This window comes from Heterocephalus glaber, unplaced genomic scaffold (assembly GCF_053883595.1).
Source record: "Heterocephalus glaber isolate CG9 unplaced genomic scaffold, H.glaber_assembly_v1.0 deba00001072, whole genome shotgun sequence".
Taxonomy (NCBI): domain Eukaryota; kingdom Metazoa; phylum Chordata; class Mammalia; order Rodentia; family Bathyergidae; genus Heterocephalus; species Heterocephalus glaber.
This window is the reverse complement of record NW_028258189.1, coordinates 5243233-5268432: the sequence shown is the minus strand read 5'-3', so window position 1 is coordinate 5268432 and position 25200 is coordinate 5243233. Positions and strand designations below refer to the sequence as shown.

The 25200-nt window shown below is 39.2% G+C and overlaps 1 long non-coding RNA gene across 1 annotated transcript; it reads left to right on the top strand.

The window, feature by feature from the left end:
* The first annotated feature begins 10087 nt into the window (after window positions 1-10087).
* LOC110346173 (uncharacterized) lies at window positions 10088-19636 on the top strand. Its single transcript, XR_002390038.2, has 3 exons — window positions 10088-10193; window positions 13690-13869; window positions 19393-19636. It is a non-coding gene; the product is annotated as an uncharacterized LOC110346173 (long non-coding RNA).
* Window positions 19637-25200: the final 5564 nt, after the last annotated feature.

Genomic DNA, 25200 nt, shown 5'->3' with positions numbered 1-25200 from the left:
TGAACTGATAATATTGGAATGACAGAGTTCCAGGACGAATAAAAGCAGTTGAGCTATTGTCAAAAGCCCGCCAGGCCCATTTATCATTTCCACCTATCATTTCACAGGAGAACGAGGAAACGACTTTCATAGCTTTTCAGGCTTCTAGGATGGGCTCATTAATGAGCCCACTTCTAACTTCCCACATAATGTCCTTTAGGGAACATATTCTCTTGCCGTCTTCTCATTCAATAGCATAACGACAGCCTCTGTTTTCAGAGGACTCATTAAACCAGTAGGTCCCTCTCTAATTTTCACTTGGAGATCTCTTCTGTGTATTAAGGAAAACCATTAATTTGAAATATTGTCATGAAGAGGAGGATCAAAGAACTCAGAATGATTTAGCCTGAAGAACTGAAATCCAAAGCAGGAGAGAACTTAAAAAGAATGTGAGTGAGAGACTGCTTCCCAATTCTTTAATGGCACCGGAAGTGTCTGTCGCTAGGATTTAGTGGGAAAAGTAATTTATTTACTTTTAATATTTTAGTCTATAGATGACATGGGTCTTTTTGTAAAGGTTCTGCTTGTGTTAAGGTAGTGGATTTTCCTATCGGGATGATTCTAAAGATCTCAACTGGAAAATACATGGTTTGTTCACTCAATAGGTTAACATTCATTTCATTTTATTTCCTTTTATTCTCTTTTATTTAAATTTATTTATTTATTTATTTATTTATATTTGAGAGAAGGTCTCTCTATGTAGCCCAGGCTGCCCTTGAGCTCCCAGCAATCCCCCTGCTTCAGCCTCCCCATTGCTGGGATGACAGACATGCACCACCACATCTGGCTTCAACTTTCATTTTACAGTGACCCATTGTTGACAGGATTTTGCAAATAAAAATCCTAAATGCACAGTTAAATATGAATTTTAAACACACGGAAGATATGAATAGTATGAATGTATCCATTCAACACCTGGGAAATATTTACTCTTAAAAAATTCGGTCTGAGATTTAAATTTCCCCAAGCATCCTGCTTTTTCTGGATCTTAGACATATTTCTGTTACGTGTCAGTCAAAGCGGCATACTGCTTTGGCACAATCTCGGTTTCTAATAAGGTTCTAGTTGTTTTTGTTTGGTTTGCCGTACTGGGGATTGAACTTGTGCTCTTTGCCTTGAACTGGGCCCCCATAGCTTCTTAGTTTGTATTTTGAGACAGATTCCCGCTAAGCGGCCAAGTTCTCCAGGTTAGGTTGGAACCTCAGCCTCCCAGATGCTGGAATGACCGAACTGGAACCCACAAGACTAGTCTTTGAAACTGGGTGCACGTTCCCACTCAGAAACGCAAACCCGATGTTTCCAAACCAAGGATGTGCAAAACACGACCAGACAAATCAGATCCACTTCAAGTTCGGTTTAGCCGTGTGGGAGGTTGACCAGTTAGCGCTTCCTTCCCATATGGTGCAATGTGCCACTCTCTGAAGCCCAGGCTGTTGGACTGGTGTGGATTTGTGCTCCCCGAGTTTACTGATCCCTGGAGGCTTTGGTTCTGAGTCTCTTGGCAAAGAGCGGAACAGTTGACACAATGCAAACCAAGAGGGCTGGGTTAATTTGACATGAATTATGCAACAGGAGCCCTAAGTGCATTGTGTGCCAGTATGTTATTCTGATACTACATAATCTTGCAAAAAGTGCGCGAATTATAAAGAGTACATATATAGAAGAATGCAGGTTGAGCATTGTTCTTCCAAAAAGCTAAAATTTAAACTGCTCCCAAACACAAAATGACTTCTTTTTTGGAGAACTCAAAAGTTACAAGTGGATAATTCCACTCCTGACAGCATAGGACAGGTCACTGTCAAAATACAGGTACACTAAAAATATTATATGAAGTTAGCTTCAGTCTATGTGCACAAGGCATGTAGGAAATGCAAATGAGTCTCTTCTATAGCCTTAGGCTTTATGCTGAAAATACCCCACTTATGCATAGGCAACTCTCCTAAAATCTGAATTAAAAAAATAGCAATCAGAAGCACTTCCCGTCCTAAGCAATTTGAATAATGTCCAAGCTATATGTGATTTATATGCAATCTTGCCCTTCTGAGATAAGAGAGTGTGTGATTTAAAAGGAAGTGAACCCAACACAACGTTTATTAAGTATCTACAGCTTGCTCTGAATTATGCCAGAGTCTGTCAGAAATGAAATGATGAATAAAAATAGTTATTGTTCTCTGGAATTTATTAGCAGGCAGTGGAGAAAGACATGCCTGTGAATGGCTCTATTCTAAGTCTTAACGGATAAGTAGTCTTCTACATTTTGCAAGCTTAAAAGATAGCAGGTATAATGTGTCTACTGTAGTTTCCACTTTCAGTGAAAGAAGAAAAAAAATCCAAAGTGGTCTCAGTTAGGCATGAATAAAATTCTATCAAAATGGATATGAGGAAAGCATTACCTGATTCTTTGCATCTGTAATTAATAGAGCACTTCTCCAGAGAGCGTGATAATTGAAAGAAAGGAGAGAAAAGTAGCTAGGGAATGTGGAAAGATAACAATGTATTTCCTGAAAGAAAGACCATGTCGGAGTTCCCTGAATGTTGGACCCCATTGCTGGGCACAGGGGTGAGATGGTATCCGCCATTATTTGCTGTTCACTGAGTTTGAAAATTAAGTGGTCAGTCAGCTTAGCAAATGCTATTTCTAGGCCTTCATTATGTGAAAATTTGCATAAAATTGGGTGAAGGTTTTTTTTGAGTTAATAGCTACATAAGAAAGAGAAGGCTTAAAGAAGAGAAATCTGTGGGGTGAAGAAATTATTATTGTTGGTATATGTTTTGGGTCAAATCCCAAGGACCACAATTCCTTCTTGGAACATTAAAGAGACTCCATGTCTAGCTTGATTCTTATATACTTGATTTGTGACGAATATTCAGTATAAGACATTCCTGGGCTAGGACCACAGGGATCCAAAATATTTTCACATAGGGGGCAAAGTTGTGTTTCCTACTCACTCGGTTCAAATGGGAAAAAGGGTTACATATCTTGATGACCCTAAGCTCTCTGCATCATTAAATCACTACTTCAGCTGAGTGTGTTCAATTCAAACTGATTTAAATAATTTTAACAATTTTTGACATTGTTATATTTGTCTTACATGATTTATATTAAATGTGAAGGTTGAAACGTTGTAAATCAAAGATCATAGTCATTAATGTATTGGTGACAAACATTATGTGTCTCTAATGTCATGTCTAATTCTCTAATATGTATCAGATGGGCTGATACATATTATTTGCGTACAGACTTTATATATATATGAAGAATATATGATCACATGTACATAAACTCATGTGTATACTTACAAATGCATACATATATATTAGACATATATATAGTTTAAATACTGTGCATATACATATGCATATGCATATATAGAGAGATTATAGGCACATAGATAACATATATGAAGATTCTGCACATATACTTATGCGTATAGAGAGATTGTACATATATAAAATATATGAAGATCTATAATTATTTATGCATAATTACACATGTATCTGGAGATACATAGAGATTATACATGTATTTATGTATATATACAGATCATAAAGACATACATTATAACATGAAAATTCTGTAATTCTATACACATAATTACATGTGTATATGGTTATATAGAGAGATTATACTTATATATTTATGCATATTCAGAGCTTGTCAAAAACTGTATGCACATTTCAGGAAAAGAAAAACTTGTATAAATATTTTAATACCAAATGTGTTGGGCCGGGGATTTAGCTCAGTGGTTCCGGCACCTGCCTCGTAAGTGCAAGGTCCTGAATTCAATCCCTAACACCAAAATGAACAAACCAAAAAACCCGAATGTGTTGAGACATCATGAGATTGATACAAGATACCACTGACTTTTACATTTATGAGAGGTGCTCAAAGCGGTGGCCATTAGCTTGTATTATTTAGTATTTTTCTTTTCCTGAAATGTGTACACATTTTTTGATGGACTCTGTATATTATATATACATAATACACATATACAATTTATATGAAGAGTCTATAATCATGCAAACAGAACTATATGTGCATGTATAATATGTAGAGGTTTATTCATACGTTTATGCATATATATACAGGTTATATTCATATATGATATATAAATAAAGAATGTATAATTATCTATACATAATTACATGTGTATATGCATAGACTTAGAAATAATACATATATTTTATGTATACAGATCATATGCAATATATTGCATATGAAGACCCTATAATTAGATATACACAATTATATGCATATATTCATAGACATAGAGATTATACATATATGTTTTTGCATATATACAGATTATATGCACATAGGTAATACATATGAAGAATATATAATTATATCTATAGATACCTTTATATATGCATTGACACAGTTTAGATATAAATGTACTTATGCATTATATACAATTCTATGCACACACACACACATATATATATATAGAGAGAGACTTAAATCGATACAAAATGTTGCCTAGATAGATACACATATGTGCTGTATATGCTGGAAAGTAAATGCATATAATTACATATGTACCTAGCCAGACAGATAGATAAATATGTATCCATAAGGAGTTGCATGGACCATGTAAAACTCTTCTTTGTGGAAAAGTGAAAGTAATCCAGATTGATCTTGAATCTTACAAAAATCAAAGAAGCTGTACAAAACGCACTGAATGCATTAGTCAACTTCAAGAAGTGAACGGGCATCCAGATTTTGGAGCAGTAGAGCAGTGCACATTGGCCACCTCCAAGAGAGGCAAGCCAGGGCCAGAAACCCAAAGACACGGGCCAGGTGAGTGAGCAAGACGGATGCCTGCAATTGTGCTGCAGTTGCACGGTACCCTCTGCCACTAAATGCTCAATTTAATGAATGCCACGTCTCACAAGCCAGAGCCTCAGTTCGATTTCTGAGCGACAGTGACATCTTGAAGGGAGAAACCTCCCGGATATACATTGCTCTTCCTCCCTGGAGAACTCTCAGTGCATTCGATGTTCCCCATTAGCACTGGGCCCTTTACAGATTCATCAAATCCTCCTCATTTCTAAACCGTCCTGCAATCTCTCAGACAGAGAAGCTCCGTAATATTCAAGGCTAGAGTTTGCAACTCAGACAGATCATGCTGGCTTTTGTGCGACTGGCGTGGATGAATCAAGTCTTGAAAACGCAGTCACACACTAAGAGGGTTTCATCAGAAAATTTTCCAGCATTATTTTCCTTCTACCACTTGGCTATTCCTATAAAGTGTTCAGATGTGGGGTGCTCGTGGAATTACGTAAGAAGAAAAAAACCATGAATCGCCAGTCCTGGAAAATGGATATGCTTCCAACCATATGCTCAGGTTTACACGCGCAACGATGGAAGCTCAAATGAGCATAAAATGAAAATAACAGGAATTGACATTGATGGTCGCGATTTTTATTTATTTTTTGAGGTAAGACCTTGCTATGTGGTTTAGGCTGAACTTGAGTTCACTATGTGGCCCAGGCTGGGCTTGAAGCCCTCCTTCCTCAGCCTCAGGAGTACTAAAATTACAGGTGTGTCCCAACACGCCTGGCTGTTTTTATTCATTTAATGCTGAATACATCAAAGAAAGAAAAGCCTATATTTGTTCTTGCAAGTATTTCTTGATCCTGAATCAAAGTAATAGTTACCAAACTACACTTTAATGTAGATTAAATGCAATAAGTTCCTAAAAATTATTTGGAGAATGTGTGCTACAACTCTGCCCTTTTGGTTATGTGAATGTGTGCCAACTACTGAAAATGTGAGAAACTACTGAAAACTGAAGCCCTTATGTCATATCAAAGAGTATTGTGGAATCAAAGTGATATAAAGCCTTAAAGCAAAGCATTTTTCATAATTTCTGAACTTCTATTTTCTTGATTCTTTCTCAGCGATATTTCCTTAACATGATCGATAATTGTATGGTATGTATGTGAATACGCAGCTATATTCCCATGCACACATACATGTACATGATGCTCTGTGACCTTGCCAGTCTTGTTCATGAAGTTCAACACTTACCCACTTAATTGAACATCTTTGACTTTCTATTTGCACATGTAAATGTCAAGTAAGTAAAAGAAGATGAAAGCTTATTCGGGTCCTTTAAATTCTTCTGTATTTTCCAGTGGTTGCACCAGTCTGCACTCCCACCAGCAGTGGAGCAGGGTTCTTCTTTCCCCACAGCCCCGCCAGCATTTGTTATTGGTTGATTCCATGATAGCAGCCATTCTTTCTGGGGTGAGGTGGAATCTCAGCATTGCTTTAATTTCCACTCCCCAGTGACCAGTGATATTGAACATTTTTTTGTATGTTTATTTGTTATTTCTACTTCTTTGTCTGAGAAATGTCTCTTCAATTCAGATGCCCACTTTTGGATTGGGTCTTTAAGTTTGGGTGGTCTGATTTTTTTGTGTGTCCTTCATATATTTTAGATAGTAGACCTTTGTCTGAGGAAAACTTGGCTCAATTATTTTCCCATTCTGTGAGTTGTCTCTTCATTCTGTTGGTTTCTCTTGCAGTGCAAAAGCTTTTTAATAAGATGAGAACCCAGCTGTTGATTCTTTGTGATATTTCCCGTGCAATTGGGTTTTGTTCATAAAGTCTTTGCCTGCTTCCATATCTTCAAGTGTTCTACCTATTCTATCTGCCACCAGATTTAGTGTTTCTGTTTTAAAATTTAGATGTGTGATCCATTTTGATTTTAGTTTAGTGCACGGTGAGAGACATGGGTCTAGTTTTAGTCTTTGGCATGTGGAAAGACAGCTTTTAGCAGCATTTATTAAAGAGGCTATCTGTTTTCCAGTGAAGTTTTTTGTCCCCTTTGTCAAAGATGAGATGGCTGAGTGCATTTGAAGTTGTTTCTGCATGTTCTATTCTGTTTCATTGATCTTTAGGTCTTTTTTTTTTTGCCAGTACCATGCTGTTTTTATCCCTGTAGCTTTGTTGTATAATTTTGCACATCTTCATGTTGGATCTGCCCCACCATGCCACCAACTGGGGGTCAGGTTGGAAGCAGCACCTGCAACCTCCCTTCTTCATCTTGTTGTTCTTCTCTTTGGTCCCCCGTGGGCTCTCATTCTCACTTCAGATCCTTGCTGGTTCCCAGGGACCCATTTCATTCCTCCTTCTCTTCCTCACTTTGCTATATTTAGAGCATCTGTATTTTTCCACGTGACATACATTCAGCCTATTCCCTTGTCTGCCCAGTAAGGAGTTTCACTGCTAAGCTGCTGTAATACTTTGCAGGTAGAACAGCAGCTTTCTTGGTGGTCATTTTAATTTCAACCACCATGCAGGTGCCATGATAAAAGTCACTTAAATCACTGATCACCATGCATTGCTCGGTGATGAGAGTGCTGCGTGATCCAAATACACCTGTAAATGCTCCAATAAAATTTTTTAGTAAGCTTGAGGAAAATAAAAATTACATGTTGCAGTTGCTTGCTCTGATTCTGTAACTCTTCAAGAAAGAATATTCCTACTGTAAAACATTATTTTTTCTGCTCAGGGGATAAAAAGAAAATTAGATATTTTCCTACCACCAACTTTCAAAGAGGGAAGATCTAGTGCTTGTGGACCAAGGTTGGTAGATTTGAGGGTCAAAATGACCAGGAAAGGTCAACATTTTGAGTCCATTTAGGACATCGAGGCAGGCAGGATGGCGCAGCTAAAGGCCCTCAGGAAAGAGGACTCCAGGGCTGCTGTGAAAAGTGGCCAGGGTGGTGAAATAAATGTGTCAAATTCAAGGAGGAGGATTTTGAGAGCAGAGTCATATCAATATATCTTTTAATGTAATACATTTTTAAAGTTTAAACCTTCACATATTTTGAGAGCACTAGTTGTATATCAAAACTAGTATAATTTTTTGTCACCTGATAGTAATTGTACATAACAACAGAATTCAGGGAGATATTTTCATACATACATATAGCATGCACTACTCAAATTCTACCTCCCTTTATCCAACTTTCCCACTTATACACACCCTTGTCCACATTTATTAATCACTTTTCTGCATTCGGATTGACATTTAGTAGCTGTCATATACGAAGTAGAACATTTGATACTTGTCTTTCTCCCTGAAAGACTCTATGCTTCTCATTTTGTTTAACCTATGTCCTTTAGTTCTCTCCATTTTTTCTGCAAATGACGTTATTTTGCTCTTCTTTATGGCTGAATTACATATATATAATTTTCCATATCCATTCATCCATTGATGTCTACTTAGGCTGATACTATAGCTTAGTTACTGTGAATAGTGCTGAAAATACTTAAGTGTGGTGGTTTCTCTTTGGAGTGATTTCATTTCTTTACAAATATATACAGAAGAGGAATGAAAAAATATATATGTATATATTTATGAGTACAATCTGTGTATATGCAAATATGCATTCTGCAGACCCAGGAGAATGTATGTAGACCTAGGAATATATTTGAAAAGTATTAGTGAAGAAAGGAAGGAAGGAGATGTTTGTAGGTTTGTCAGATTTGATTTTTATGACTGCATCTGTGAAGTCTTGCAGATCTTGACTGTTTCTGTGACTAAATTGTAAATCGAGTCAGATGTGATGAAGCCTGTGTTGTGATTATTTCCAGACACATAATCCTTTGAATGGTGTCCTTAAGAGGAAACCCTGATGCTATCTAAAGGACTCTGCCCATGTGCTCTACAGGTATTTATGAAAGGTTATGTGGTAGGAAGCAATCGCTGAGCTCTCTCAGGATTCAGGGTTCTGACCTCTAAACTGGAACCTATCTCTGGTGATTCAGAAAGATTCTTCTACAGTTGAGTGAGAACCAGAAATCCCTGGGGTTGGGGGAGTAAGTTACATGAAATGGCAACATAGGTCTCCTCCTTGGTGGTCACAATTCACCCAAGACTTCCTGCTACTGTTACCCCTATTCCTGAGCATATATGTGGAACATATGTACTGGCTGCATGGCCATGATCCCAATTTTGGCTTCCTTACTTTCAAGAGATAAACATGATGGATAATCGTATCAAAATGGCAATCCCAACCAACAAGGATCATCCAGGAAATGAGTGTCAGCATTGGAGTTTTGTAAACCCTGGAGACAGTAATTTTTTTCTTCTGTACCAAGGACTGAACTAAGAGTCTTCAGAATGAACCACATCCTCAGTTCTTTCCTATTTTTTTATTCTGTAGAAAGCATCTTACTAAGTCACTAAATTGTCCAGGCTGGGCTCAGTCTCCTGATCCTCCTGCATCAGCCTCCCAGTATGCTGGGACTACAGGTGTATGCTACCACTCCTGGTTGGGGAGAGTGGCTCTTAACCTATGCATGTTGTACACTGAATAGTGTGACCTATACTAAAAAAAAGGTATAGATTCAACCCCATCTCCAGGATTTCAGAATTTGAAAATATTTGGAAATAGATTTATGGTACAATGACTTGATATAGGTGAAAGTTAATTCTAAGTGGAGGAAATGGAGAGATGTTTTGAAAGGGTACAAGCTTTTTATTTTTTAATTTTTTTGGGGGGATACTGGGGATCAAACTCAGGACTTTCCACTTGCGAGGCAGACATGGTGCCACTGAGCTAAAACCCCACCCTAAACTTTTAATTATAGGATCAGTAAGTTCTAGGTACCTACTATTGGCTCTTCTGTCCTCTCAGATATTCAGTAAGACACCCATCAGCATGTATATTATTCACTCTTTCTTTACTGTGATGAAACACCAGAGAAAAGTTAAAGGAGAAAAATTTTGTCTTGACTCATGGTTTCAGAGGGTTGGGTCTATGACTGCCAGGCTCCAAGGCAGGAACTTCATGCCAGAAGGGAATGGTGGAGAAAAACTGCTCACCTCATGACAGCCAGGAAGGAAGAAGGAGAGAGGAAATAGACAACTTATAATCTTCAAAGACACACCTCAATGACCTGCTTCATCTCAGTGGGCTCCATCTCCTAGAGGCCCATTCAGTGATGATGTCATCAATGGGGCTTTGTGAGGTCATCACCCTTCTGAGCCAATCACTCTCTAGGTGCCCCCTGTGACCATGGCATTAGTGGGATCAAGGTTTCAATATGGACTGCTTGGGAAATCTTCCTGTTTAACCTGTAACACCATAGAAGGGTCATTTTTCAATGAATCATGGAACAAAGCAGATAGTGGGTAAATATTTTTCTAGTATCTGGGTGGATAAATTTTAATAGAGTGTAAATGATGTTTATAGATGCAGAAGTGTGCATAAACAGAGCTAATTATCACAAGATGCTGGTCATGTGATACGCAAAGGGAATAGAGAATCCAAGTAAACACTGATTCCTACTAATTTCATGAAGTGCACTACAGCACAAGGAAGATCTGGATAAGGGTGCTACAGCTGACTTTGTTGGGAATGGTCTCAAAGAAGAAAGAAGGAGATGGGTTTGAACCAAGAGTGACAAAAGTGTGTATTGGTGCTAAGAAATAACAAATATGGGGAAGGTTGTTTAGGAAGTGCTCAGTTTAGAGTCTCAAGGTCTGAAGGCTTTTAAAAGAGAATCAGGAAAGGAATCTATAAACAAAACCAATGTTCAGTGCAGCATTGAAAGAAAAGGGGTGAGAAAACCCCACAACCCTCCCCAGTAGGAGGTCCAAGTAGACACTGAGAAGTTAAAGGTAGGAGGACCTGAAGCTAGTGTTTAAAAAGACTTATGTGGTCCAAAAGGAAAGATAAGGAAAATAAACCTACACACACAGAACAAATCACAGTGAGGCTTTTTGTAAGGAAGAGGATAAATGCTACTTAATAGATAGCAGATACCAGAGTTTGCTTACAAGAACAGGCTGCAAGTTGAACCAATGATCTCTTTGATGATATGCATCTAATAGATAAAGGAATAGATCCCCCCAAAAGACAGCTGCAAGCCAGTTGGATACAGAATTACAGAGGCAATAAGGGGAAATGATCACACCAAATAGAGATATTCCTACAGGAATGATGGAAGGGAACATAATTATGGAGAAGTAGGACATAATTAGGGAGAAGGACTTACATTTTGAGTGTGTGGTGAATGATTTGTGGCCGAAATGCAAGGATATTTTCTATGGGAACTTTTACACACAACTTACACACAACTTGCTGAACTTGAGAATGAATCTAGACCGAGACTCAGGTGCAATTTCCCCAGTGTAGCAGCCACGGGGAGAGGTTGACACTCCTGACCATTCCTCAACTCCAAGTGTACCTGGCTGAATCTGAGCACCAAGGAAAATCTGTCATTCGTAAAGAAAGTTGGTGCATTCCCAAAAGATGGGAATCCTGCATTTCAGGTCCTCTGGCTACTTCCGTGATCATGTTCAGGTTCAGAGTCACGGTTATGGGTTGAATGTGATCCACAGAAGTCCATTTGTTGGAAAAGTCATCCTCAAAGTTGTAGATTGATGGTAATTTAAGGAAGGATCTTTGGGCAGGAATTAGGATTCACTGAAGTCAAAAGGACTGGCTCCAATATTGAACTTAGTTGCTTTAGAAAAAGAAGACGGGAGACCTAAGCTATAACACTTGCTCTGTGTCTCCATGGAATGTTCTCTACCATGTTAAGATTCAGCAGAAGGATCCCCATTCCAGCATGGTTTTCTCAGACCTCCAGCCTCCAAATCCATGATCCAAATAAACCTCTCTTCTATATAAACTATCAGTCTTAGATATTGATGCTATTATCCATGGTATGCTATATGTGTCATGTGACCCATATTAAGTCATGAACAGTGTGTTTTGATAAGTGTATTGTTACCTTTCTTTCCCGTTGTTGGATCAAAAATGCCTGACATTTTGTTGGCTGCTCCAATGGTCTCAGACGGTTCAGTCCGTGGTTAGCTGTTCCAATGGTCTCAGAGGGTTCAGTCCATGGTTGGCTGCTCCAATGGTGTCAGGGGGTTCAGTCCATGGCAGGAACATTACGGTGGACAGGAGTGGTGGAGGAAAGACACTCACATCATGGTGGTTAGGAAGCAGAGGGCAGGACAAAAACCAGAAAGAAAGGGACCAGGGACAAGACAGAGTTCCCAAGATCATACCTCATGACCAGTCCCTCCAACTAGACTCTAATAGACTCCTAATAGAACATTTAGATATTAGTTCATAAATAAATTAATCACTATTGACTGTGATCTGATCATATCCATGATGTGATCATGTTTCAAAAGCTTAACTTCTGAATGCAGGAACATTTTGAGGGAGATTTTTGATCCAAACCATAACACTCTATAATGTATCTTATATGTTTTTATGTTATATAATGCACATTATTATATGTATGTTTAAAAAAGACATCATTTAAAGGACTTTAGAGGAACTGAGCAAAGGAGAAAATGGTCTCAAAACAAAAGGATATTTATCAACAACACAGATTTGGGTATTCTTGTAGATTTTAGGTCATAATCTACAGATTTTATCTTCTTTTGTACAGTAAAATATAAAGTAAGGGCACTGGAAAAATTTAGTTTGCGGCATTGTAAGGCAACATGGTGATTTTCTTGATATAGATAAAGAAATCTAAGGCTGTGAGTGAAAAATAACTTTTGTGTAACAGAAGATAGCATTAGGAAATATCAAGGTTTTGAAAAGTAGAAATGAACAAGTTTTGATGAAATTAGCAATGATGGGGTGTTTTTTCTCTCTTTGGGTGTATTCAGAGAAAGGAAAATTTGAGAGTGTCAAAGAAGGAGAAAGAAGAACTGTGAAATGATGTCTATTAAGTGAAGAGCTAAACCTTACCAAAGCAATATATGAAACCATATTAAAATTAGATAAACTGAGAGGTTTGGCAGGGGTATACTTTCTCCAATGTTTATTCTACTGTAGTTCAGAGCAAGGCTCTAAAGAAGAGATAATTTTCCAAGAGAATACAACAAAAGTCATCAGAAAACCCATCTATCCTTCAGAATTTTAAAGAATGTGCTTAAATTATGATGTGGGAAATGAAGTTGAGAGCATAAATGCTTGAAGATAAGGTTCTTGGGGAAATGCAATATGATATTTACATTCTGACCCAGTGGTTCAATGATCCATGAATGATATTCATGATACTTTGAATGTCTAAAGCTTCAGCACGGAGTTGATTAAATTAATGTGTCCTTTTGATATGAAGAGGGGATTTTTCTTTATGTAGCAACACAGCAAATGGACTGGTTTACTTTACGTTGGTATGGAATTTCCTGAAAGTATTGGCTGCCACTTCTTTTCTATTTTTGAAAACTTAGTCATAGATGTGAAAATTGTAGAGTTGTCACATAGAATATCAAACATAAGCCTGGTGTGGTGGTGCACACTACTAGTCCCAGTACTCTGGGAGGTTGAGGCAGGAGGATCTCAAGTTTAAGCCCAGCCTGGGCAACTCAGCATGTTAATAACGTGAGACTGGTATCAAAATAGAAAATGAAAAAGGGAGCTGAGAAGATTTTGTGTTCTATTTCCACTAGAGAGAGGGAGGGAGGGAGAGAGAGAGAGAGAGAGAGAGAGAGAGAAAGGTTGCTGATGTTTGCTTGAAACAAAATATTTCCATTTTGAAGAGATAAAATAATACTAGGGTCTTTTGGCTGACTCAGGTCTGAATGATTAAAACAACGTCCCCAGAACTGACCACATTAAAACTAGTGTTGAATATTGTTATTTCTTTTCCAGACAAACAAAACAGTGCTATTCCGCAGTTCATTCTCAGCCAAGTGAACTTGAAGGGTGGCGTGGACTTCTCTCCTAGCTCAACACTTCCCCATCTCATTTCTCTTTTCTCTTGACCTTGGGAAGAATGGCAGCCGGCCCAGTTACTTTCCTGCTTATCACCTTTATATCATCGCAGCCAAGGTATTTATTTCTTTTTTTTAAAAATAAAAAGAAGCTATCTCAAATCTATAAAGAACTTAAAATGAGCAGTCCTCCCAAATTTAAAGAACCAATCCAAAAATGGGCATCTGAAAGGAACAGACATTTCTCAGACAAAGAAGTAGAAATAGCAAATAAACATAAGAAAAAATGCTCAACATCACTGGTCATTCGAGAGATGGGGATGAAAATAACGCTGAGATTCCACCTCACCCCAGAAAGAATGGCTGCTATCATGAAATCAGCCAATAACAAATGCTGGCGGGGCCGTGGGGAAAGAGGAACCCTGCTCCACTGCTGGTGGGAGTGCAGACTGGTGCAACCACTGTGGAAATCAGTATGGAGATTCCTTAAAGAACTAAGACTGGAAGTCCCATTTGACCCCACTATTCCCCTGCTGGGGATCTTCCCCAAAGAATTAAAAGAATCACCACAGTGATATATGTGCACCCAAGTTCATAGCAGCACAGTTTGTGATAGCTAAAACTTGGAAACAGCCCAAATGCCCATCATCTGGAAACTGGAAAGGAAATGTGGTTTCTTTATAAAATGGAGTACTACTCAGCCATGACAAACAAGAAATTAGAGACATTGATAGCTAAATGGATGCATATTGAGATGATACTCTTAAGTGAAATAAGTAGGACCCACATGTGTAAATACCGAATAGTTTCTCTAGTGTGAGAAATTGAAAGTGTAAATAAGGACTAAGACGTATAATAGATAAAGTGAAATAGGAAGAAAAGGGGCAAAGGGGAAGGGGAAGTGGGAGGGGTAGGGGAAAGGAAAGAAGGGAATGGAATTAATATGAGAAAATGAAAAAATGGAAACAAAGTCTTTGTAAACAGGGAGGGATGGAGGGGTTGAAGGGAGGGCAGGGGAAGGGGGAAAAAATTAGAACCCAGAGAGATTATGTAAAGGTGCAAATTTCCAATGAGGAATGTCATTACATTGTATATGTAAAATATACCAATAAAATAAAAAGTAAGCCTCAAGAAATAAAAATAAAAAGGTTGAAATGATGGCCAGCTTTGCAATTGTGGACAGGGGGAAAAAGTTCCTGTGGGTAAAGAGGCGAAGTGCAAGATCCCCTTCAGAGACCCGGGAGAGACTGCCCTTGGGGGGACAGTCGGAGACCCTGGGCACCGTGTTGCAATTGTCTTTCAGTGCTGAGGGTGTGTGGTTGCTGGAACCCTAGGTGTGCATGTAGGGTCACCCTTGGGACATTCGCTTTTCCCTGAGGAGCCTGCATAGTCGATAAAGTTACTCCTTCATAATACTGGACAGAATGTAGATGGCTTCTCGTTAAGTTGCTAATTCCTTTGGACTGGGTTTGAATTTGTGACCCTCCTGCCTCAGGCACCCAGAAGGTATGGATGACAAGCTTTGTACAGCTCCCCAAATCACAAATCATTTTTGTGGTAGCTGGGTAGGGAAGAGGAAGACTCCCAGGCTAGCTGAGCATCCTGGATTCCCGAGGGAGACATTCTTGACTCCTTTTTAAATTTATTTTCATCCATATACTGCAACTTGGCTAGGCAGGGAGATATTTGCAATCAGCTTCTCCTCTTCAAATAGGTAACAGGAAAATCAGCCAAGTTGCCCATCGGCTCTCGACAGTCAGAAAGTCCAGGCAGGCCTGGTGGCACACACTTGCTATCCTAGCACTCGGGAGGCTGAGGCAGGAGGATCTCCATGAGTTGTTCAAGGCCAGCCTGGACTATATAGCCAGACCCTGTCTCAAAAAACGAAAACAAAACAAAACAGGGCAATAAAAAAAGTTCAAATCATGATCTAAAGCCAGTGTTACTTGGCTGTATCTTGGATTTATTTTTTTAGTTGCCATGAATAGTTTTGGTATAAATTCAGGTTTCCCAGGGTTACTAAGTATGGCATTGTTTGATCACCTGAAGAAAATCTCACTTCCCCTCTCTAGGATATCAATTCCAGTGACCTCGAGGAATAGATGGTTTATCATTCACTTGTTATTTCTAAAGCCAGGAAGAGCAGAAAGTAGGGTTTTTAAAATATGTTGAGGGTGTTGAGCACCGGGGATTTAGCTCAGTGGTTCCGCCGCCGGCCTCATAAGTGCAAGGACCCGAGTTTGATCCCTGGTACCAAAAAAAAAAATGTTGAGATTTATTTTTACTACTTTTAAGAACATCGCACCTTTTAATTAGTTAATCAAAAGAAGAGGAAAATAATACGGGCTTATCACCTAAAGAAAATTACATAGTTATGATAAGCAAAATACATTTTAAATTCAATTTACAGTGTGTGCTGCAAGTCATTTTAATGGAAAACACTACGATTTGGTTAATTACTTTGTATGGTGGCCCAGGAAGCCTCTTTCTTCTTCCTTCCTTCCTTCCTTCTTCGTCTTTTCAACATCTTCAAATAACAAAGAAAAAGCCAGGGTCTTTGTATGTGGATAGTCATAAGTCTTGCTCAGCAGTTTTAAAAACAAATTCCCAGGCTCATAGGAGTTGCTGGTGAAATGCTCAGCGTTCGATTGGAAGGTGGTGACTCACTCGATAGCTTTGCTTTCCGGAATCTCATTTCCTGACACCTGACGAGCAATTATGATTTTTTTTTTTTTATGTTGGTGTGAAACATCTTCTTTTGAAACTAAGTTTAATGGGAAATCTTTTTCAAGCACATAGGGGCCTCACATAACTTTAGTCTAATTAAAACATTCTAGGCCCTCGATGTAGCTCCGAAAGGCCGAAATATTTTCACATTGTTTTGTTCATATCCTCAATCCATTTAATTTTCTCTCCAGTTTTGAAAGGTAGCATTTATCACGTTAAACAGCTTTTTGAGTTTACTAAAGTTTCTCAAAATTTTTTAAAATTTAAAATTTAAATTTTAAATGTTTTTCCGAAATTATACTTTCTGAAATTACACTTTCTGAAATTACATATTCTGAATGCTTTTTGTTATGATGTTTGCTCTTCACTTAGTACACGAGGTTGATTTTATTCATAAAACTTTCTGAAAATCTATTATTCTTAGACGCATAGGTTAAACTTGTCCAGTTATGACAAATTATTTTCTTCGCCTAATTCTGTTTGATATTTTGATTTAGTGGGTTACATCCATATTAGTAAGTAAATTTTCTATTGTTTCTCATAAGACTTTGAGTTGGATTTATATATGTAATTTTTTGTCTAGATTATAATGTGCCTATAAATTTAAGTGGAGAAATTTAACTTTCAAGACTTAGAAGGGACAGAATATAGGAGCAAGCAGGTTAACAGAATAAGGAAGGCATTGAAATTCCACCCACAGGAGGGAGTCATTTTTTTACTGTAAATCAGAAAGGGAAATTATAATGATGTTACTCTATTAGAAAACAGCATTAATGGTGAATTTATTTTGTGATTCCATGGTAGGGAAAAGAGTAGGAAGCTAGGGAATGTACAAGCATTTATTGAAAATCTAAAAAACTCAAAAATCTAATGGGCTATGCTTTGTACATTGTTAAACTAAAAACAACTAAAACAAAACCAATCATAGGTGGGATTCATGAAAATAAAGAAAACGTAGTTAGGTCCTTTGGTAAAGAGACTTAATGTAGCCCCCAGGCAATGCTAATTCCTCAAAAATCGAGACGCTAATAAATTGCATTTTTTTTTCTGCCCCAAGATCTGCATGGGTTACCATAAAAGTTTTCTTTTGAGGAGCAGAAATCAACAACCAGTTCTGTGGGACAAAGTATTTGGGTTAAGATTAAGTCTGGAGTCAGGGTTAGGATCGATTTCCTGAACTTCAATCTGGGTTTTCACAGTCACTCAAGGTAGAAAACACTAAACATCTCTGGATCTTTATGTTTAAGCAAGAGAATATTAATTTATCAATTCATGAACTGATGAAATCAATCATGTTGAGTGTGTACAGCAATTGATATATTTTGATTTTATCAGGATAAAAAATTGTATTTGTAGAGCAGGTAGTTTTCTTTTTCCTTTTCCTTTCTTTCTTTCTTTTTTTTTTTTTTTTACAGTTTTGTGCAATGTCCTGGCATTGTTAGGTGGCCCAAATAAAGTCTGGTTTCCCCTCAGGGTCCAATAACAATGCAAGACATCATCGGAAGTCCATGGCAGGAGAAATGGGATTTCCCTCCCCACCCTGAGCAATGATTTCAAGGAAACATAGAGACTATGTTTTTGCTGTGAGGATTCAAAGAAAGAAGCAGCTTTACAATATGATTTCCTGGAGGTGATGAAATGAAACACTACCTCTGAGTTAAATAACGGCAACTGCTGTGGACCTTCATGGTTTGGGCTCCCCGTAAAGATGTGGGAAACAAGCAGACTCGGTCCGAAATCCTTTCTGTGTTTCTGTGTGTGGATGTTTGCAGAACAGGAAGGGCAGTGTCTGAGCCAGGAGAGAGGGCAAGAGTTAAGCAAGACAGGGCTTCCTCAGGAATGCGGGCAGCTGGCAGCCAATCCATTCAGTGCAGGGAGAAAATGAAAACAAAAAGGTAGGGAAGAGGGAATTTTTCTGGATATCCGTTTTCTTTGGCCCGTGGCTACGGGCTTCTTCAGTTTTTCAGCCTCTGATGCCCACTAGATTCTCTCTCTCTGCAGCCTTTTTGGATCTGCAGGTTACAGTCCGGGTGCGGGTGGGATTTCTCAGTCTCCATCCTTCATACTCAGTCTCTCTTTCCCTATTTATATGCATCTCCTTGGGGTCTCTGTTTCTTTGAAGTATGCCGGTGGCATCTGCATCTAAGGCATGTGGGTACATTTGCATTCTAATACAGGATTTCATTTGTTTTGCAACTAGATGCTGCTAAACCACGGAGGATAAAAGTTAAAGGCAAAAGTCAAGGACAATTATCACAATTGGCAACTCTCTCTCTCTTGCTCTCTCTCTCTCCAGATCCATGTAGGAGACACGAGATCAAAATATATAGCAAATAGTTAAATTTAAAAAATATTAGGTAGAAGACACACTGCTGTGAATCCTCCTCAGAATCCTCACCCTATCCTTGCACACATTTATCCCACTGTTCTTGCCACTTCCCGAAGCAGCTCTGGGGTCCTCTTTCCTGAGGGTCTTCACCAGGTGTGATCACAAACACAGTGACTGCTCTGCCGAGCACTGTCCAACGGAAAGGCAGCTCGTAAACACACAACGCTGTGTCCTCCTCCACCTGAGTCACCGCATCTGGCACCGTGCGACTCCCGGCTCCTCTCCAAGGTCACGATGACCGGGAAAGGTCATTGTTTTGAGTTCACTCAGGACATCGAGGAAGCCGGGATGGCGCAGCTAAAGACCCTCAGGAAAGAGGACTCCAGAGCTGCTGTGGACAGCGGCCAGGATGGTGGGAGGAGGGTGTGCACAGCTGGGAAGGATTTTGAGGGGGACACATGGGAGTGTGTCTGTTACTGTAATAGTGCTTTTTTAAAATTTATGCATGCAAATTTTTCAATCATACCTTATACATGTGGAATATATATATATATATATTCCACCAAAAATGTATGCACATTGCAGGAAAAGAAAAACAGTATGGTATAGATGGTGTAACCCTCCTATGAAGGATCCCCAAGAATGTCCAGAAACCCACTTCACTGTCTCCTCTTAGAGAAGAAATTGAAAATTCACCTGCAGCAATTTAATTACGAAGGTCAGCAAGCAGCAGTTCGCTGTGCTAATCAATGCCTGGAAGCCCGTGGTCACCGCTGTGAGGAGCTCTCGTCATTGAAGAGGTCAAAGGTAACTTGTATGAACCTCATGGTGTCTCAGCACATCTAGTATTAAAATATTCATACAAAATCTTCTTTTTCTGAAGTGTGTATACAAAAGACATGAGCATCCGACAACTTTTGTATCCAGAGAAGTTCTAGGAAATTTCCCCTTACATTCTGAGGGAAGATTTTTCTCTATAGATGTCATGTACACAAAACTAATCTTCAGTAAAAATAATTAAGCATGATTGGTAGAAGATGCAGTCAATTCAAATAAATTTTGTTTTCCTTTTCTAAGTCATGCTCTTACTATGTAATTCAGGGTGGTTTCAAAGTCTGTATGGAGCCCAGGCTGTCTTCAAAACTCAAGGGGATCCTCCTGCTTCAGCTTCCCATGTTCTGGAATTACTGGAATGTGCTACCATGTTCAACTCCAAGTGAAATAACTTTAATTATAAAAGTTTTGGTTTTAGAAAAGCAAACTAAAGCTTTAATCTATTACGTTTTTTAACGCAGATTGACTAGTGAAACAGAGTGGTGGAAGTTAAAAGATGATTGCTCCTTTTAGGCATTTTCTTTTGTTTAATAAAGGAAGCAGTTAATACACCAGAAGCTTACAAGGAAACAAGTAAGAGAATTGCTAATGATTATTTATTTTCTGTCAAGTCTACCAGCTTCCAAGCTCTGTGAAAGAACCTGAATTCTTAGTAACGTTCCTTAGAAGCATTTTGCATCTTACCAAAGTCCTTTGCTTTCCTTTACCTCACTTTTATTAAAGTACCAGAAAATAATAGTGCTTCCAAAATGAGATAGGTCAGAATAGTGAAAAGCAGTGTGTATTACAATATTTTAAAATAAAGTGGTAAAAGTGAAGATTTTAAATTTTGCTCATGGAGATAAAATTACCCTTGTATCTAATTTGTTGTAAAAAAGTAAATTCAAATGCATTTTAATTAAAACTTTAGTACACTTGTTAAAGTGATTATAATCCAGAAGGCCAAACAAGTATTGGCAAGAATGTGTGGAAATTAAATCCCATGGGTATTCATAAAATGCTTTACCTGCTGTGAAAATCAACATAAATTCTGGGCAAAATTTAAACAGAGGTGATCAAGTAATTGAAAAGGGGAACTCAAGAAAGCACATTAGGTTCCTAGCATCACTAGGAAGCTAAAAGTGGAAATAGACAAGTGCCGATGGATGGATGGATTGGCTTGCAGAATGTGGTATATCCTTACAACGGAATATTATTTAGCCAGCAAAAATAATGTAATATCACAGGTACGTGCCACAGTGTGGATAAACCTGGAAAAGATTATGCCATGTGGGAGGAAACCCAATGCAAAAAGGCCCCATTATGTACAACTTCCCGAGGAGAAAATATGGCAAGTACGTACATGCATGGACACAGGAAGTTGTTTAGTGGCCATCGGGGCCTACTTTCGCTCAATATTACGCAGGTGTTACAAACATAAAGCACAAAGCCTGCTTCCTTGTTTCGCTAGTCTCTCTCCCTCTTCCTGACAGCATGGTGATGTCGGCTCAGACGATACAGAAAAACCTAGATGGAGAAGAAAGACAAGAAGTCCCAGAAAGACAGTTGCTGAGCACTGAAGCTGCTCTCTCTGAGGCTAGTAAAACATGATTTGGGGGTAAAATTGCTGGGAAGAAGAGTGTTCCTAGTTTTTCTAGGCAAGTCTAGACTTGGTGGGACAGGAAAGCCTGGGTTTCACCTTCAGGGCAGAAGCCCTGGGGTTTGGGGCCAGAGAGAACAGCAGGGCCGATACCAGCCCAGCAGGAAAGCCAGTGGACAGGGGCAAAGCAAAGCCCACCACTGCCTGACCTCTGCTGTGAATTCTAATAAAAGTCTTGATGGAAAATCAGTGGCTGCTGGGATTCGCCTGTCTGAGCTATTAACCCACCAGCACCTCAGCCTTGCTCCTGGCTGCCATGAATTATTGACAATTAACAGTGGCGTCCCCCGCACAACTTCCCTGATAACCACAGAGGGAGACGCCGGGCAGGAACACACTGCTGGTGTTGTCTCTGTCCAGCCGGGCGTGTCTGAAATCTCTTCCCCGGGACGAATCCCTGCAGACCGCTGACCCCACTTCCAGTCCCCAGAGGACACTCGGGTGGTAAAGGCAGTTCAAAGAAAGAGATTTCTCTCCCTTTATTGTCCTCCCTTAGAGAACTATCCACTTTAATGGATTGCATCAATGGTCAATTTAACTGGCTCCTTCGGGAACTGACAAGGCGTATCCATTCCTGTGCAACACGCAGCTGCTGTGGGTTGTGCTGCTATAAACACGGGTGTGCATGGTTCACCCTCATATGATGACTTTATTAAAATAAGGCAGACACGAACTTAAACATGGCATGTTTCCTCTTACATGAGAAAGATAAATATAAATAAAGAGCTAACTAAAAGATAGATACTAGGAAGTAGGGAGGCGGATCTTTTGCAAAAGGAAAGCAGAGCAAGAGATGGAGGGAGGGGAAAGAAAGGAGATGAAAGCTTTGTTCTGTGATTGCAGCAACCCCACACAAGGAAGGGAACCACTATGTACTGCAAATGTGGACAGATAAAAATAAAACAAAAGTGAAATTTTTAGCCAAGGCTAAAAAAGCAAAGAAAACCAACTTGCTGGATGCGTGTTCTGGTGACTTCTATGCTGGTTCCCTTTAACACGAGGGAAATGTATTGTCATTTTTATTAATTGTCATATAATAACTATACATATGTATGGGGTAGAGTGAGATATTTAACACATGGATACAGCGGGAAGTCATGAAACACGAGTAAACAGGACTTGTCTGACCCCCCAAATCCATCGCTTTTCTGTTGAGAGCCTTCCTAGGCCCTCCCTTTACTTCTTGAAAGAATATGCAATAAATTGCTGTATGTGAGAATAACTCCACTTTGCACTAGGATACTTGGAGGGAGTCCTCTTATGTGATCATGTTTTGGCTGGGTTGTGTAATATTTGCATGCAAAAGGTATCACAACAATGCAAGGTGTGACTGGATGGAGATATACTATAAAACATCTACTTTCTCTTCTAAAGATCACCTACCAAGTTTCTTTTTCACCTGACAATCTGAAAAAATCTGCCCTTTGGCTTTAGCTGTGGAAGTTTCTGCTCTCCACAGAGACTCTTATAGTGAACTTTGGTGAAGTAGTGGGAGCTGAATTATGGTTTCTGGGGAAGGGATTTGCAGTTCACTACCAAGCACCGACCTCTGAGAGATTCAGAGAGACCAGGTCCAGAAGGCAACATGAGAGAGAATTCGCCCCACCTCACAACTGTGGAATCAGCGTGAGAGAGGAAACTGGGATCCCAAGTGGAGCTGGGTTTTCTAGGTCCTGCCTGACCCTCAACATTTGGCAGAATGTGCTAGGATGTTTCATTGGCAGGTGGGCTTGGTGTGTGGCCAGCATCTGCTTGCTTCCATGTGGGCGGGTGGTGTTCAATCCACTGGAGCCTGTGACACTGCAAAAGAGGGGAAGAAGGGTAAAGTCTCTCACCTGGGACAACTGTTTCTTCTTCTCTGGGTCATTGGGGTCCAACTTCTTAGATTTCGGGACTCACATTGAGCTGAATCGCTGATGCCTTCAGCGAGCCTCCAGCTTGCCCTTCTAGAAGAAATTGTGGTTGGATTTGTGAAAGTCACTGATTTTCCCGAACACAACACTTCTTGGATATCTATCTGGATCAAAGCCCTCGTGTTTCTCCAGAGAACTGTGACTAATATAGCACATATTGCATAGCATACAGTGAGAATAAATGAATCACAATGAATGGGTGAATGAATGAATGAGTGAATGAATGAATGGATGGACGGATGGACGATCCAATGGATTATGGTCTACTTACCTCATGGGACGTGATATAACCTTAATCAGGGTGGAGGGGAGCTATGGCAGGGAACACGAGACATTTCCATATATTTTATGGAAGCCAGCAGTAGGCAGGACAGATAAATACTGAATAATAAGATCTTCATTCTATAAACGATGATCACTAAGTGTGCATAAAACTATAACATTATATATGTAGAATGAATACACATATAAACATGTGTGTCTGTATGCATATAATTATTTGATTAGAATATATTAGAGTATTTACAGGTGTATATGTGTGTACCTGAGGGTACAGATATCGGAATATATATGTAAGCATGTAGAAAGAAGAAATGGCATGTGCTAGTTTTAGTTACTTTTTCATTGCTCAGACCAAATACCCAGAAGTTAAAGGAGGAAAGGTTTGTTTGGCTCATAGTTTATGGAGGTTTCAGTCCACAGTAGATTGGCTCCAACTCCAAAACAGGGTGGCATCAGCAAGCAGAACAGTCCATGGCAGGGTAGCACCAGTGAGGAGAACAGTCCATGGCAGAGTAGGCAGGAAGCAACAAGCAACAGCAGTGAGCCTCCCTTGCTCTTTTGTCCCATCCAGGCTACAAGTTTTGCCACCCACACCCAGATTGGAGCTTCCCATTATCCCCAAAAGAACTATGGTAAACTAATCAGTGGACTAATTTAGTACCGCATGATGTTAATCCCAATGTCACACATCCCACACATCCTAGATCTGGCCAGCTCCAAAGAGCCCACCTACAAGGGCATGAGGATTTGGGGGGACATCTAGATACATGCCATCACATTCAGGATATAAAGACAGTTGAAACAGTGAAAGAAGTGGGAAAGAATGAGGAAGTGAGAGAAAGAAATCAATGCAAGAGTTTAAAAAATTACATAAGTATAATGGTACACGATAGATGGGTAATTAGGTAGATGAAAGGTAAAGATAACATAGATTGATAAAGGTTATAGGTGATAAAAAGTGTATAGATACAAGGGATAGGAAGGCAGATATAGATAGGAAGATAATGGTGGATAGATTGGCTGGGGATAGAGATTAGATACATGATTAATAGATAATATAGATGATAAATAGCAGTTTTCGCTCTTCTTTCTGGCCACCACAATGAGAATATCTCTCCTCCCCCCAACCCTTCCACCATGTCCTTCCTGCCTTGGATTTAGCTGACCATGGACCGAACCCTCTAAAACACTAAGTCAAAATAACCTCTCCTCTTTTAATTTGTGGATGTCAGGTATTGTGTCCCAGCAATAAAAAATGATTAAGACAATAAATAGATGATACTTGTATAGGGATTATATAGCCACTTAGAATTGATGATTGATATTGATACAGACAGACAGAGATGATAGATATGATTGGTATATTACTTGATAGACCATGGGTAGTAACTAGAGTGATAGTTGATAAATGATATTAATAAATGAGAGGCAGATTAAAAATAAGTAGGCTACCATATTAAAATGTGTGAATGACCACATTTCTTTAATTGTGAATCCATGCCAGCATGTGTGATCATATAAAATAATGCCCTTTCATGTAACTTAAGATAAAATAAAGCATCATTATTTGGTTCAGTTCCTACCAAGACTTTTGCTCAGATGTGCATGAGTATCCATCCAACAGTTACCTTGTGGGGCAGCCCAGATTTGGGAAGGAAATTGGTGATTATGAGACAGAAAAGCCACAGGGATCCTCCCACATTAAACTGCCATGTTCGATGACCG